This window comes from Pithys albifrons, chromosome 4 (genome assembly GCF_047495875.1).
Source record: "Pithys albifrons albifrons isolate INPA30051 chromosome 4, PitAlb_v1, whole genome shotgun sequence".
Lineage (NCBI taxonomy): Eukaryota > Metazoa > Chordata > Aves > Passeriformes > Thamnophilidae > Pithys > Pithys albifrons.
In genome coordinates this window covers 29,082,535-29,095,031 of record NC_092461.1, presented here as the reverse complement: position 1 = coordinate 29,095,031, position 12,497 = coordinate 29,082,535, and the positions used below count along the sequence as shown (strand labels likewise).

The window sequence follows — 12,497 nt, the reverse complement described above, 5'->3', positions numbered from 1 at the left end:
TACAATTATTAAGGTTGGAAAAGATCTATAAGATCATCAAGTCTGTAGGAGTTGAAGGAAAACTGGTATGGGAAAACATCCAGAAAAAAGTTCTCCCATGTTCCCTCACAGCAGGAAGTGCAGAAACCTAAGGCTGTGCCTGCCAAAGGTATGTGAAAAATTTCTGTGTCCCTTCATATGGGACATATTTTCACCCTCTGTTTCAAATTAACAAATTCAAGTGAAGTTTCCTTTTCTTTCTTGTGTCTCCAGCACCAGTGGATGCCTCAGGATTGGCTTCAGCTTCTTTTATTGATCCTGTGGATCTGACTCCCACCCTCAGGCTCTTTGTAATCCTGAGAGTTTTGTGTGGTGAGTAATGGGAATACCAGAAAGGAAATTAGCAATATCTGACTGAAAATGTGAGGTTTGATGTAAAAGCACTATTATTAGAAAGAAAACAAAGAAATCAGCAAATGAACATGGTTCATTATATCCTAAATGAGCCTCTGAACAGAATGGATTTTTCCAATGGAAATGTAGAAAGGAATTCACGAAGAGGGAAAGGACAGAGGCAACCAGCACATGGGCTGCTAGGTTGTGTTGCCAAGTCTGATCAAGGGGAGGCAGGACTGGGAATACAGCTGGAAATGGCTTCAAGGTCATCTATTCCATCCTCACACTTCTGGACCATGACTGTTCTCACTGTCTTCATCTCCTCAGGTCCATGTTTTCTAAAGCAGATAAACAGCTTTTCCCTTCATAAACAGCACATTAGTTCTAATGTGCCTTTTGGATCGCTTTCCAAATTTTCCAGCCTCTCAAGGCTGTCTCAACCCAAATCTTCTCTAATTAGAGGAGGAGATGGTTTCTAAAGTTTGTGGCCTACCTGGGTATGGTGGAAAATGTCCTTGAGTATAAATGGTCTTGATTTCCAGTCAGGTCCATAATGAAAATAATTACTTGAGTTTCACTTAAACTCCACCAATTGCCTTCATTTCTAGTAGTAAAGTGGCCTATAAAACTGGAAGGTCATTCAAAATAAAAAGGAAAAATCTGAAAAACAGAAAAGAAAATTCACACAAGAGTTGCACTGCTTGCATATTTTGAGATTAACATGACTTGACTGTGTCTCTTAAGCTTATTTAAACATTTAATTTTGTTGTCTTGTTCTGTCCTTGAGTATATATGGATTTCACAGAGGTTTAACAGGACAGAAGAAAGTTCCTCATAACTGAAACAGGCTTTATGCATGTCAGGATGTTTTGTTCAACACTTAGAGGGAGAAAAACATGTTTTTTCTGTCTAAAGTGACTTAATTTCAGATTAAAGGAACGAGCTGTGAGAAGGGACAGAAGTCTTCCTTAGAAGAGCACCACCAACAAAATGGTTGCTGAAATCAAGTTGAAGGGAATAATCTCAAGATTTAATAACACAGGAAGAACAAAGAAGGGCGCATGCAGCATAGATCATAAAACTGTAGAATCACAGAGTCATAGAATGGTTTGGGTTAGAAGGGATCTTAAAGAACTTCTCATTCCAACCTCCTGCCACGGGCACGGGCATCTTCCATTAGATCAGGTTGTTCCAAGCCCCATCCAAACCTGGCCTTGAACACTTCCTGGGATCGAGGAGTCCAGAACCTCTCTGGAAAACCTGTTTCAATGTCTCAACACCCTCATAGTAAAGAATTTCTTCCAAATTCTAATCTGAACCTGCCCTCCTTCATCTCAAGACCATTTCCCTTATCTTATTCATCTTTGCTCTTGTCCCTCTCCAGGTCTCTTGGACCCCCTTCAGGCACTGGAAGGGGCTCTAAGGTCTCCTTCTGGAGCTTTCTCTTCTCCAGACTAGACAGTCCCAACTTTCTCATCCTGTCTCCATAAAAGAGGTGCTCAAGTCCTCTGCTCAACTTAGTGGCCTCCTCTGGAATTGCTCCAACAAGTCGATGTCCCTCCTGTGCTGGGGACAGGTAGGATCTCACCAGAGCAGAGCAGAGGGGAAGAATCCCCTCCCTCCCCTGCTGCCCACACTGCTTTGGATGCAGCCCAGGACACAGGTCACTGCATTTAGAAGTGTCACAGCACCTGCAGAGCTCCCGAGATTTGCTGGGAGCCTTTGCAGAGCGTTTGGGAACACGTGCAGCAGTGAGGGATGAGTTGTGTGCTGGTACCACATGGCTCCACAGCCAGGCTTGTCCCAGCTGCTCTCAGTGATTTATGGCAGCAGACAGTGATAAGCCATCTGATAAATGATTCCTCCATTATCATAAACAGACGTGCCCCAGCATGGATTATAATTACATCTGTGAATAAAAAGAAAAATGAAACAACAAATGATCGAAATGACAACAAACTCCCCACCCCAAAAAAACAAACAAAAAATACAACAAAGAAAAAACCACACCAAAACACACACACACACACATACAAAAAAAAAAAAAGCCAAAAAAAAAATGCACCAAACCCCCCACACCACAAGCACAAAGGTGCAGAGGCTGAGTTGGGTCAATGGTTTATTTAATCTTGATTTTTTTTTCTTCCCTTACTCAGGATTGATCCCACCTTTCATTGAAGGGCTTCCAAGGTAGGTTCAATAAGCTCTGTTTTATGGGATAAGTGCTTTACCATAAGATGGAGAAAAGAAGGAAAAAATTCCAAAACATTGTTACTATAATATTATTTTAAATATTAAAACTAGCCTCGTGATACTAAAGCAATAGCAAAGGGGAAATATATATTGAAGTCAAAGTATTTTTACTGGCCTGAATCAGATTTATATTTACATGTTTAACTGCTGGTTTGTGAAAGTGATCCCAGAACTCTGAGCTTATTTCAGGCTTTTGTGACAGTCACTTGATGTGTCTTCAACATTTTTCCCACTATGGAAAATTGTTTTCTTGTTCAACTCTGCAGGTATCATCCCTGTGAAAGGGGATAGACAATCCTATACAACACAGAGGGATTTTGCATTTCAAGCCAGTGCTCAGGCAAGGAGGCTTTTCTTGCTTCCTCCATTGATTTAGGAGTTCTCATTCTGATCGTGTTGTAACTACAAGGAAATGAAATTCTCTCTCTTTCTGCTAAAATAAGAAGATTTACTCGGGGAAACAACTCTGTAAATACCACGTACTGCCATCTATGGCTCTGCTTGGGAAGCGCATTGGCCAGGAGAGCCCTGCAAATGAAGCTGCTTTTACATCAACAAAGAAACCTTTTGTTCTGACTGAGGCTTTAAACAAGTGGCTCGCAGCTTCCAACAGCTGTTGTGGGAAAAATAAAGTTCCCAGGGGAGGGGAATCTCAATCCATCCCACTCCTACCAGTTTGGTGCCAGGGTCAGCAATGGATGCTTAGAGCATGGAGAGGGGTTGCAGGTCAGCAGGAAAACACCTGAAGAGCAGCACAAAGGAATTCCAGCCACTCCAGACGGGAAATTGGCTTCGTCAGGGATCCAGTTTAAATACCTCTAATTCGATAACCTGCAGCATGAGGAATGAACAAGAGGAGTTAGAGATGTGCACATGCCTGCAGGGCTGTGATCTTACCGGCATCATGGAGGTGTGGTGGGACCATTCCCATGACTGGATTGGGATGACTCCTATGACTGGAGTGTTGGAATCACAGAATGGAAGGATACAGGCTCTTTAGGAAGGACAGGCAGAGGACATGGGGAGAAGGTGTCACTCTCCATGTCAATGACCAGCTGGAGCACATGGAGTTCCTTACAGGGATGGAAGAAGTGCTGAAGGAGAGTTCATGGGTCAGGAATAAGGGAGAGCAGGGACAGGTGACAGCAGAGTGGAGATCTGCTACAGGCCACCCAACCAGAAGGATGGGTGGGGCTTTGGAAAACCTGGCCTAGTGGAATGTGTCTCTGCCCATGGCGGGGGGATTGGAATGAGATTATCTTGAAGGTCCCTTCCAATCCAAGCCATTGTATGATTCTGTGCAATGATGCTGCAATTATTATTTACCACTGTTATTTTTAGAAGGTGTTCAGCACTTTCTGTCTTGTGAATAAAGTTTCTGACCAAGGATAAGGAAGAGCTGAGCACTTCTTAGAGAAATTCCCTTTAAGTGACCATTTAGAATGCTCCAGTTTTGTCATCACTGACAAATGTGTCACTCTGGGCCAAAAGTGCATTTTGCTTTCACCCTCACACTCTCAGCTTCTGGTTCCTAGACCTTTGCAATGCTTTGGCCTTGGCACAGGAGGAGCCTCCCTCTCCCTCCATAGTCTGTCCAGAAGTGACTTGTAAAGCTCCTGTGATCCCCATAGGCATGTGAGAGTCAGGAGAATGGACCCATGGAGGAAGTGTGGGGAGGAAGAGAAAGGAGGCTGGACCCACTGTGGCTATAGGTGGTCATTGTGGAGTGGGAAGGCAGCAGGAGGACTTCACCATCATCTCCCCAACCCTTCCCTTCCTAGGCAAGGAGTGGGGAACGAGGGAAGTTCTGGAACAGTTCAAAGCTCTGGAAATAGAGAGGAGCTGTGAATACCTAGACTTGGGGCTCCATCCCTCCTTCCTGATGCCAGAGCCAGCATCACTAATATTTTCAGAGGAGGGATCTATCCTCTCCTCTTGATGATCCAAGAGCTTTGGGACTCCTGTGAGTGGCTTCCTCACCAACAGTGTAATTACTCACCCCAACTCCTTGCCTTAATAAATACAACCCATATGAGGAGGAGGAGTTGTTTTCTCCCTTGTCCTTAGGAGAGGCTGTGATTGCTGGGTTTGACAAGTGATGTTGTGAACATTAGCACTCCTGAGCAGCTCCTGCCATCAGAAGCCACAGCTGGTAACAGGAATTGAATGTCTTTAAAAATACCTAAAAAACTGACGACAACAAAGCCAAAAACAAGGTGCAAAGGACAGGCCAGCAGTCATGTGAGAGGGAGACATGGGAAGATCCCTTTCAAGTCCTGTGTAAAGCTGAGTTATTCCATGTCATCCTTCAGCAGAGGGATGTGGCTGCCTGAAAATTTGAAATGCTCAAGCAGATCTTTAACCAGACACAATGCAAGGTGCTATAGATGTAAACACAGCAGTATCTGTTGCTGGAGGGGAAGTAAACTGATTACTTACAAGCTGTCCTCCTTTGCAGTTATCCTCTTCAAACTGATCCTCTAGGAATCCCAGGCATTCCTTTTTTTTCCCCTTGCCATCCTCACTTAGACCTCCAATGGCTGGGGCTGCCACTGGAAGGAGTGGGCCTTTCCAACAAACTGAACTCAGTTTCTCTGCACTGGAACTGTTCTTCCAGAAGATTTTAGGGGTAAATGTATTATTGCAATGGCACCACTATCCTACCTTTGCAATGTGGGAGGTGGGAGGACAGAGTTAACAAACCTAAACCAGCTCTGAACAGTTACCAGCCCAAACAACCTATTTCCATCTGTATTAGGTGCTTCAAAAAAAGGTGGAGAAATTGGGTAGGTAGCAAATGTTTTTCTCTCATGTCTCCCTCATGTACTTTGTAGTCTGAGACCCACTTAGGCCCCTGAAGTGTGCAGCTTAATCCTTCTCACAAAATCTCTTTGTAGATTCCCAGGGATGCTACATTTAACCACAGGTATTCCCATCCCTTTTTTCACTCCTGACCACTTTTGCCTCTGACAACAAGAGACATTTTCTGTGCAATAAAAGTATGTTCTAAAATCCAAGTATGTGTAAAGGTGAAGGGTTTGTTTATCTCTTGGGTTTGTTGGGGGTTGACAGAGAGAAGTGGAAAATTAAAGCTGGATTCAACTCAAGCCTTTCCATCTCCACATTCCAGACAGAAAATAGACCATGGACAAGGCCACAGAGCAAAGAAGAGAATTATAGTTGTCTCTTGGTTGTGTTTTTAGACAGCAAAGTCAGTGTCTATCATAAAACCCACCCAGCACCTCCCCAGGTGTTGTTAGGGATGGGTTGGCCTTAGAGCACCACCATGATGGTCTGAGGATGGTGTGGCCCAGAAGCTGTTGGAGCTTGTAATCCCTGGTTTTGCTGTTCTTGTCTGCTCCTCTTTCCTATGGGAATGACACTGGGATGTCCTGATGGTGCCCATATCTGCCCTGAGTAACTTGGAGTCCTCACACAATATTGAGATGGGACAAGGGTTGCCAGTTCGTGCTGAGATGAGGTTTTTTGGTTATTTTTGCACAGTTTCAAGCAAAACAGGACAGGGATCTCTTTTGCAAGTCTTTCTATGTCATAAATAAATCACACTGCCCCAGGGCTGGACAGCATGGTCCCAGCAAGGCCCCTCCAGGGGGAGCAGAGGGGACAACCACCAAAACAAAGATGTCTTTATAACTGTTGTGTTAAGAGTTTAGACCATTCTCCCTGGAGATTACATGCTATGGTTGCCTTGGCAGGATGGGAGAAAGGGTATATATCTCCCCAAATGCAGACTTCTAGGAGATCTGATGTTTTGAGGTCATCCCTTGCTCTGTAAACAGGCTCCTTTGCTCTACAAAGTTTCCTGCAGGAGTGAATTTCACAGGTCTCTGTATTATGGCAAAGTTATTTCCTCTTCATCAGTTCACAGATGTGCAAAACCAAAGAGAAGGGGTGAATTGTTGCATTTGATTACCTCAGCCTACTGCAAACCCCAAATCCTCACATGTCCTGTTCAGTGTTTCAGCTCGCCCTCCGTTTTCCCCAGAGGGCACACAGTGAGAAATGAGGAGATCAGACCTCTCTTCTCTATGTTTTTAAGGTGTGGGTCATGTTCACCCTGTTCACCTGTTAAATGAGGGTCTGGGGATTCATAAACCTCTCTACTTAAGCCTGGAAACAAATGGGCTACAGTGACATTTTTGGACAACACTCTCAGGCACATGATGGGATTCTTTGGGCTGTCCTGTGCAGGGCCAAGAGCTGGACTTGAGGATTCTTGTGGGTCCATTCCAGCTCAGGATATTCTGTGATTCTATGATCCATTGCAGTGAGTCAAGTTACCCATTCTCACAAACATGTGTTTTCTCCCCATTGCATTGATGGGGACTGAAAATGGGGTTTGGTTAGTTTTGTCAGTGGCACTTTCTGGTACTTGTTCCTCGTGCTGAGCTTCTCTGCCCTACCACACAGGAGAGATGCCCATCTGCACCTTGCTCTGCCAGGCCTTCCCAGCCACAGGATAGGGAAGGTGAGAGACACCCCCCCCCCCTTTCCCACCACCCCAAAAGTAAGGCAGAGCTGCCCCATGGGGCTCACAGGAGCAGGACACACTGCTTGTGCTCTTCTTGCCAAGCACCCCGTGGTTCCTTCCAAAGCTTTCCCCTCTCCTGCTTCCACCTTCGAGGACTGGAGAGAGAGGAGCTGGATAAACGGAGAAAAAAAAATCCTTGGGGCTCTCGGAGAAGCAGGCAAGCCTTCTTGAAGGAAAACAAACTCCCTAAAGGCTGGAGAGAGAAAGGAAGAGATTTCCATTCGGAGCATGCACGGCGCTAATCCAGCATAGCCGCCTGTCGGCTAAAACCACGCATTTCAGGCCCCAGCTGCCCCTTTGCTCCAGTCCCTGCTTAACTGGAGATGTCACAGATGCCTTTGGCCAGCGATGCTGCAGTGCTGGCTGGCGATGAGGAGAGGCTGGTTCGCTGCGCTCCACCACAGCCAGGGCTTGCTGCTCAGCTCCCCCAAATGGAGAATTTTCTCCCTTTTCTCCTTTCTCGCGAAGTTTTTCAGGCATACAAGAGGTTTGAAGGTGTGGAAATGGGGGTTAAAGGGCTGGATGAGGTGAAGGGAAAGGAGGAAAGGGGAAGAAGGCCAAGGGAAGGGAGTGGAGATGCCTTGGAGAGTTTCTGGGGGGAGAAGTGGGGTGCTCTTCACCGTCTGGGGCAGAGGGACAAAGGGTGATGACAGATGTAATCCTTACTGCTGCCTCTCGGGCAGGTCTGTGCCCTTCCCCTGCTGGGGGTGGCAGCAGCGCCGGGCAGGGAAGGAGGCGATTTTCTCAGGAAAAGAGGTTGTTTTCCTCCTTTTGGGGTAGAAAAGGTTACAGACAAGGGGAAGGTCCTGAAGTCTGACAAGATTCTGAAGACCCCCAGCTATCCCTCCCCTTCTCGACCCTTATCCCTCTCCCCTCCATCCCCTTCCCAAACCCCCTTTCTCTGCTCGGCAGCCTCCTCATTCCCGAGGGATCTTCCCCAGGATGTAAAGCCAAAGGCAGCACCTTTATCCCAGAGCTGCTGGGATGCAGCTCGTGCCTTTCACCCCAGCCCATCTCCTCCTCCTCCTCCATCTGCTTAAACTTTCCCTTCCCCTCCATCCTCCTGCCACCCTGGGGTGTTGCATGGATGTGATAGCCCGTCCTGCCCTCCCTCCCCTCTGCCCCCCAATATTTCAGGTTAATGGAGCAAGGAGCTGGGAAGAATGCTAGGAAATAGGTAAAAATTAATCAATTAGGAAAGGGTTAATGGCTGTTCCTGTCTCCTGCCCTGATGCAAAGACACGGTCAAACCGGGGTGCTGGGAGAGGTCTCCCCCTTACCGCCCTCCCCTTCTCCCCGGGCTGAGAGGCTGGGGGAGTCACTGCCCCGGGGGTCCCCGCCGCCCTACCCCGTCTCCAGTCCCCCTCCCCAGACTCTGAACTGCGAGGAGGCTCCAGGGAGGGCTGTGGGAGACCCCCCAGCCCCCCGTCCCTCCCGGTACCCAGGCAGCGCCGAGTGGCGTCTCTGCGCATCCCTCTGCGGGCGAGCGGCACCTCTCCGCGCTGAACCTCCGCAGGTTTTTTGGGGAGAGGGGAGGGGAACAGAACCCTCGCCATCCTCACCACCACCTTCACGGCTCTCTCTTCACCTCCTGGCTCCCCGCTTAGGGCTAAGCTGTCCCGGGGAGGCTGCGCTGCCCAGCCTCAAGCGCGCTCCGGCTGTCGTTGGGTTTCTCTGCTCCATCCATCCCTCCATCCATCCATCCATCCATCCATCCCTCCATCCATCCATCCTCTCCTGTAGGCTAGCGGAGCATGCCCGATGCGATACCGTGTCAGTTCGGGTCCTTGCCTATAGCTGCCTGTTTTACAAAGCTCCGATCCGTGCGTGTGCGTGTGTATGTGTGTGTGCATTTCATCCCTCCCTCCTATCCCTCCCTCCCTCTCTCTCTCTCTCTCTCTCTCACTCTAATGTGTGATCTGGAAAGCTTATAAAAGCCTGATGTAATCCTTAATGCAGCCCCTGGCTACAAAGACTGGATCTAGTTTCACAGAGAGAGATTCAGAAGCAGAATTTAAAAAGAAAAAAAAAAGTGGTGGGAGAAGAGAGAGAAAGAAGGAAAAGCAGACGAGTGGATTTTAAACAAACATATCTTTCTGAAGAAGACCATTCTCGCTCCTCACTGCTGGGAAAGCTACTCTGAACCCTGCTGTATTTTTTTTTCCAAAGGAGAAGACTTGATTGTCTGCTTGGATCTAATGATTTATTGGCTTTTAACTGCGTTTTTCCTTTCTCCTAAGGATTCCTCAAAAAACGGCTTAATTATTTTCAGCTTTTCTCTTCTACCTGCCTGTCTGCAGAGACACCAAAGGTTCTCCCTTCCTTTCCCTCCCCACCCCCATTTCTTTTAGGATTTTTCCCCTTTTCCTTTTAACATATACATATATATATATATACATATATATATATATATAAAAATGTGTATGTATATATATATGTAGAGTCGAGAGTGGAGGAAGCGGAGGGAGAGAGGGCTCTGCCATCCTTTGGACTTCAAGCACTGCCCAATGTTGGGCTGGTTACCCCTGGATATGTTGCTGGTTTCCATTTGGAATTTGACAAAGGGAAGAAGGAGGATATAAAACCTGGGGAGCTCGTCAAGGTAAGGAGCTCCCGGCCACCCTTCCTTCTTCCACGGAGGGGAGGGAGAGGGGGAACACGACTTCTCCGGGCTGCGCTTTGCCTGGAGCGAAGAGGGGTCTGTCTCCATCCCCAGGGAGGCAGGGATGGGGGCAGCGATGGGCACCCACTCCTCTGCTTTTGCCCCTGGAAACAGCACCCGGAGGATGTTTTCATCCTCTCCGCTCTGCAATTTGGACCGATAGAGCATAATCATTCCCTGACATGGGAAGTTTTAACTTTTGTGCATGCGGGTCCTGTGGGCAAACATCAAGCGGCAGTGGAAAATATTGATACCTGCAGGATGCAGAGGGGGAAATGCAGTTGTGTCCTGGGGAAGGCAGCTGGGGACTGGGTGGTTTGGAGGGGAGAAGGCAGCTAGGAGAGGGAAGAGGAGCGGGGGATCGCGACAGGAGTGCTGCAGAGCCAGCCGGGGCTGGACTGCGAAGTGCTCTGAAGCCGCGGTGCCTTCGCGGGCAGCCTTGGGATCCGGTACTCCTCAGCCTGCAATGTTGGCGAACAAAGTCTCAGGACAGGCAGCTGCCTGCCCCGGGTGTGAATCTGCCCTTATCCCAGCTCCTTGCCTTCCCCCTTTTCCTTGGAGAGCTCTGAGGTGTGTGGGGGTGGGGGGTCCTTGCTCGCTTTGCCGCTGGTGTGGCTCCTACCCAGAGCTGGAGGCAACGGCTGGAGAGGCGATGGGCTCCTAATGTGCCCCCCCGCCCCGCTCCCCCCAATGCCATTTATCAGCACTTTGCTTCACGCTGAAGGAGAAAATTAGCCTTTAGCCTGTGTAGAGCTCGGAGCATGGCACAGACACACAGACACACACACGCTGCTCCTGGAGCTGTGCTCCTGGGGAATGCTGGCACCCAGGCATGGCTTAGCCTTGCGGGGTTGGGGGGGGGGGGTTGGGGTTGGAGAGAGAAGGAGTCTCCATCAGGATGCGTAATTACAAAGCATCTTGTTCTGAATCACCCTGTGTGGGAATGAATCGCAAAATTTGTCTCTCCCTCTTCCCCCACCGCCCCCTTCCCTTTCACGGCCTGACATTCGCTGATGGAGGGTGGCTGTTGATGCATCTTCAGACTTTCACAGAGAGGTGTTTCAGCCATGACTCTGTCAAGGCTGTAAGGAAAAGAGGCAAAGCGGGGTGGAGGGGATCACGCAGTTGTTTCAGAGGGACTTTTCAGCCCCGTTGTGCCCCAGTCCTGCCTGAGAGCAGGCATTGCTCCCCGAGTCAAAGGCAGAGGTCTCAGATCAACTCTGCCAGGTACTCTCGGTTGTGACTCACACTCATGTCCCTGGTTCTGCCCTGGCCAAGGAAACAACCCCTGTGAATCAGTTGCATAGAAAGAAGGTGGTAGGGAAGGAAGCATCCAGGCAAGGTCAAAGGGATGGAGGGCAAAATGACACCCCCTTTCCACCCCTGACCACCACATCCCTTTGGAGCTGGAGCTTTCCAAGGCTCAGGTCCAATCCACCTCCAGCACCGGGTCTGGCAAGTGCCAGGGCCAGCTGACAGCGGATGGCTGAGGGAGGAGGAAGAGGAGGAGAGGAAGGAGGGGGCTGAGGAAGAACGAAGCTACTTTGACAGATGCCCAAAGCTGCCTGTGCGGCAGAGCGAAAATCGCAGCGCCTCGAAAGCCTCCCTAGGAAGGAGCCAGGGGTGGTCAGGGAGCAGGGGGCACCTCCCCAGCCCCACTACTTGTTGATTAGCATTAGGTTTGTTCTCACCTGGCCGTGCAAAGCCTGAGGAAAGCCAGGAGGGACAAGCCCCAGGCACTCCGCGGAGTTGCCTGCTGACCTCCGTGGTGGAGCAGGGAGGGCTGAGTGTTAATGATGATGACTCTGCTTTGGCTGGTGCTGAAATATCTGTATTATCTATTATCAGCTGGGAGACGAGGCTGGAGGCTTCGCAGAGCTGGGATCTCTTCCAAAGTCCGGGCTGCTAAAGGAAACAAACAACTCCTCTTGCATATTAAGTGGGTCCCTAATTAATTAATGACTCATTAACCTGGGTCCTATAGTCCTCGCAGTGCCCAAGACCTCACTGAGGAAGATAAAGGAGTTCTCAGGGAAGAGCCAGGGAGGTTTTTACCCCGGGAGGGTGCTGGGGATTTGCACCAGCTCTCAGCTGAGCCGCACTGCCAGGGGACAGGGTGGGCACGGGGACAAGCCAGGCAGAGGACAGGGACAGAAAGCAGAGAAGGCAGGACATCCTGTCTGATGGGTCTCAGAGTGGCACAGGGAGCACGGGGTGCTGGGATAGAGGGACCCAGGAGACCTCCATGCTCTGTTCTGTGTGATATGGAAGGATCAGGGTGCAGTATCGCTTCTGCTATGGAAGGGAAAGGGGAAGGCCAGGAACAAACTGAACGGGGTAAAGGCACAGGCAGGGCAGGAGCAGGACTCCTGACCCTTTCCATAGCACTTGGGATGGTGTTGCAGAGCCCTGGGTGAAGGCATAGGTGTTTGTAGTCCCCCCATAATTGACCAGCAAAGGTGAGCAGGCAAAGAGAAGGACTGGTGGCAAAGTGCAGGGGGTTTCCATGAATGAAGGTTCATTACCCCTCTTCTCCTTACACGGGGGAAACTGAGGCAGGGGCTATGTGCCAGACTCCATACCCAGGCTGGGAAACGTGTTGGGGGGACACACTCCTGATTTCCAATCAAACCTCAAGGAGCAGCCAAAGGCAAC

General features: G+C 49.2%; 1 protein-coding gene across 9 annotated transcripts in view; it reads left to right on the top strand.

Annotated features, from left to right (window-relative positions):
* The first annotated feature begins 9,105 nt into the window (after nucleotides 1–9,105).
* ADGRB1 (adhesion G protein-coupled receptor B1) overlaps nucleotides 9,106–12,497 on the top strand; it is a 304,676-nt gene continuing 301,284 nt past the window's right edge. For 8 of the 9 annotated variants that reach the window (XM_071553757.1, XM_071553756.1, XM_071553751.1 and 5 more), the window contains exon 1: nucleotides 9,106–9,782. The gene's annotated coding sequence lies outside the window, so the exon portion shown is untranslated. The remainder of the gene's footprint in view (nucleotides 9,783–12,497) is intronic. The other variant, XM_071553750.1, reaches the window with a different exon arrangement.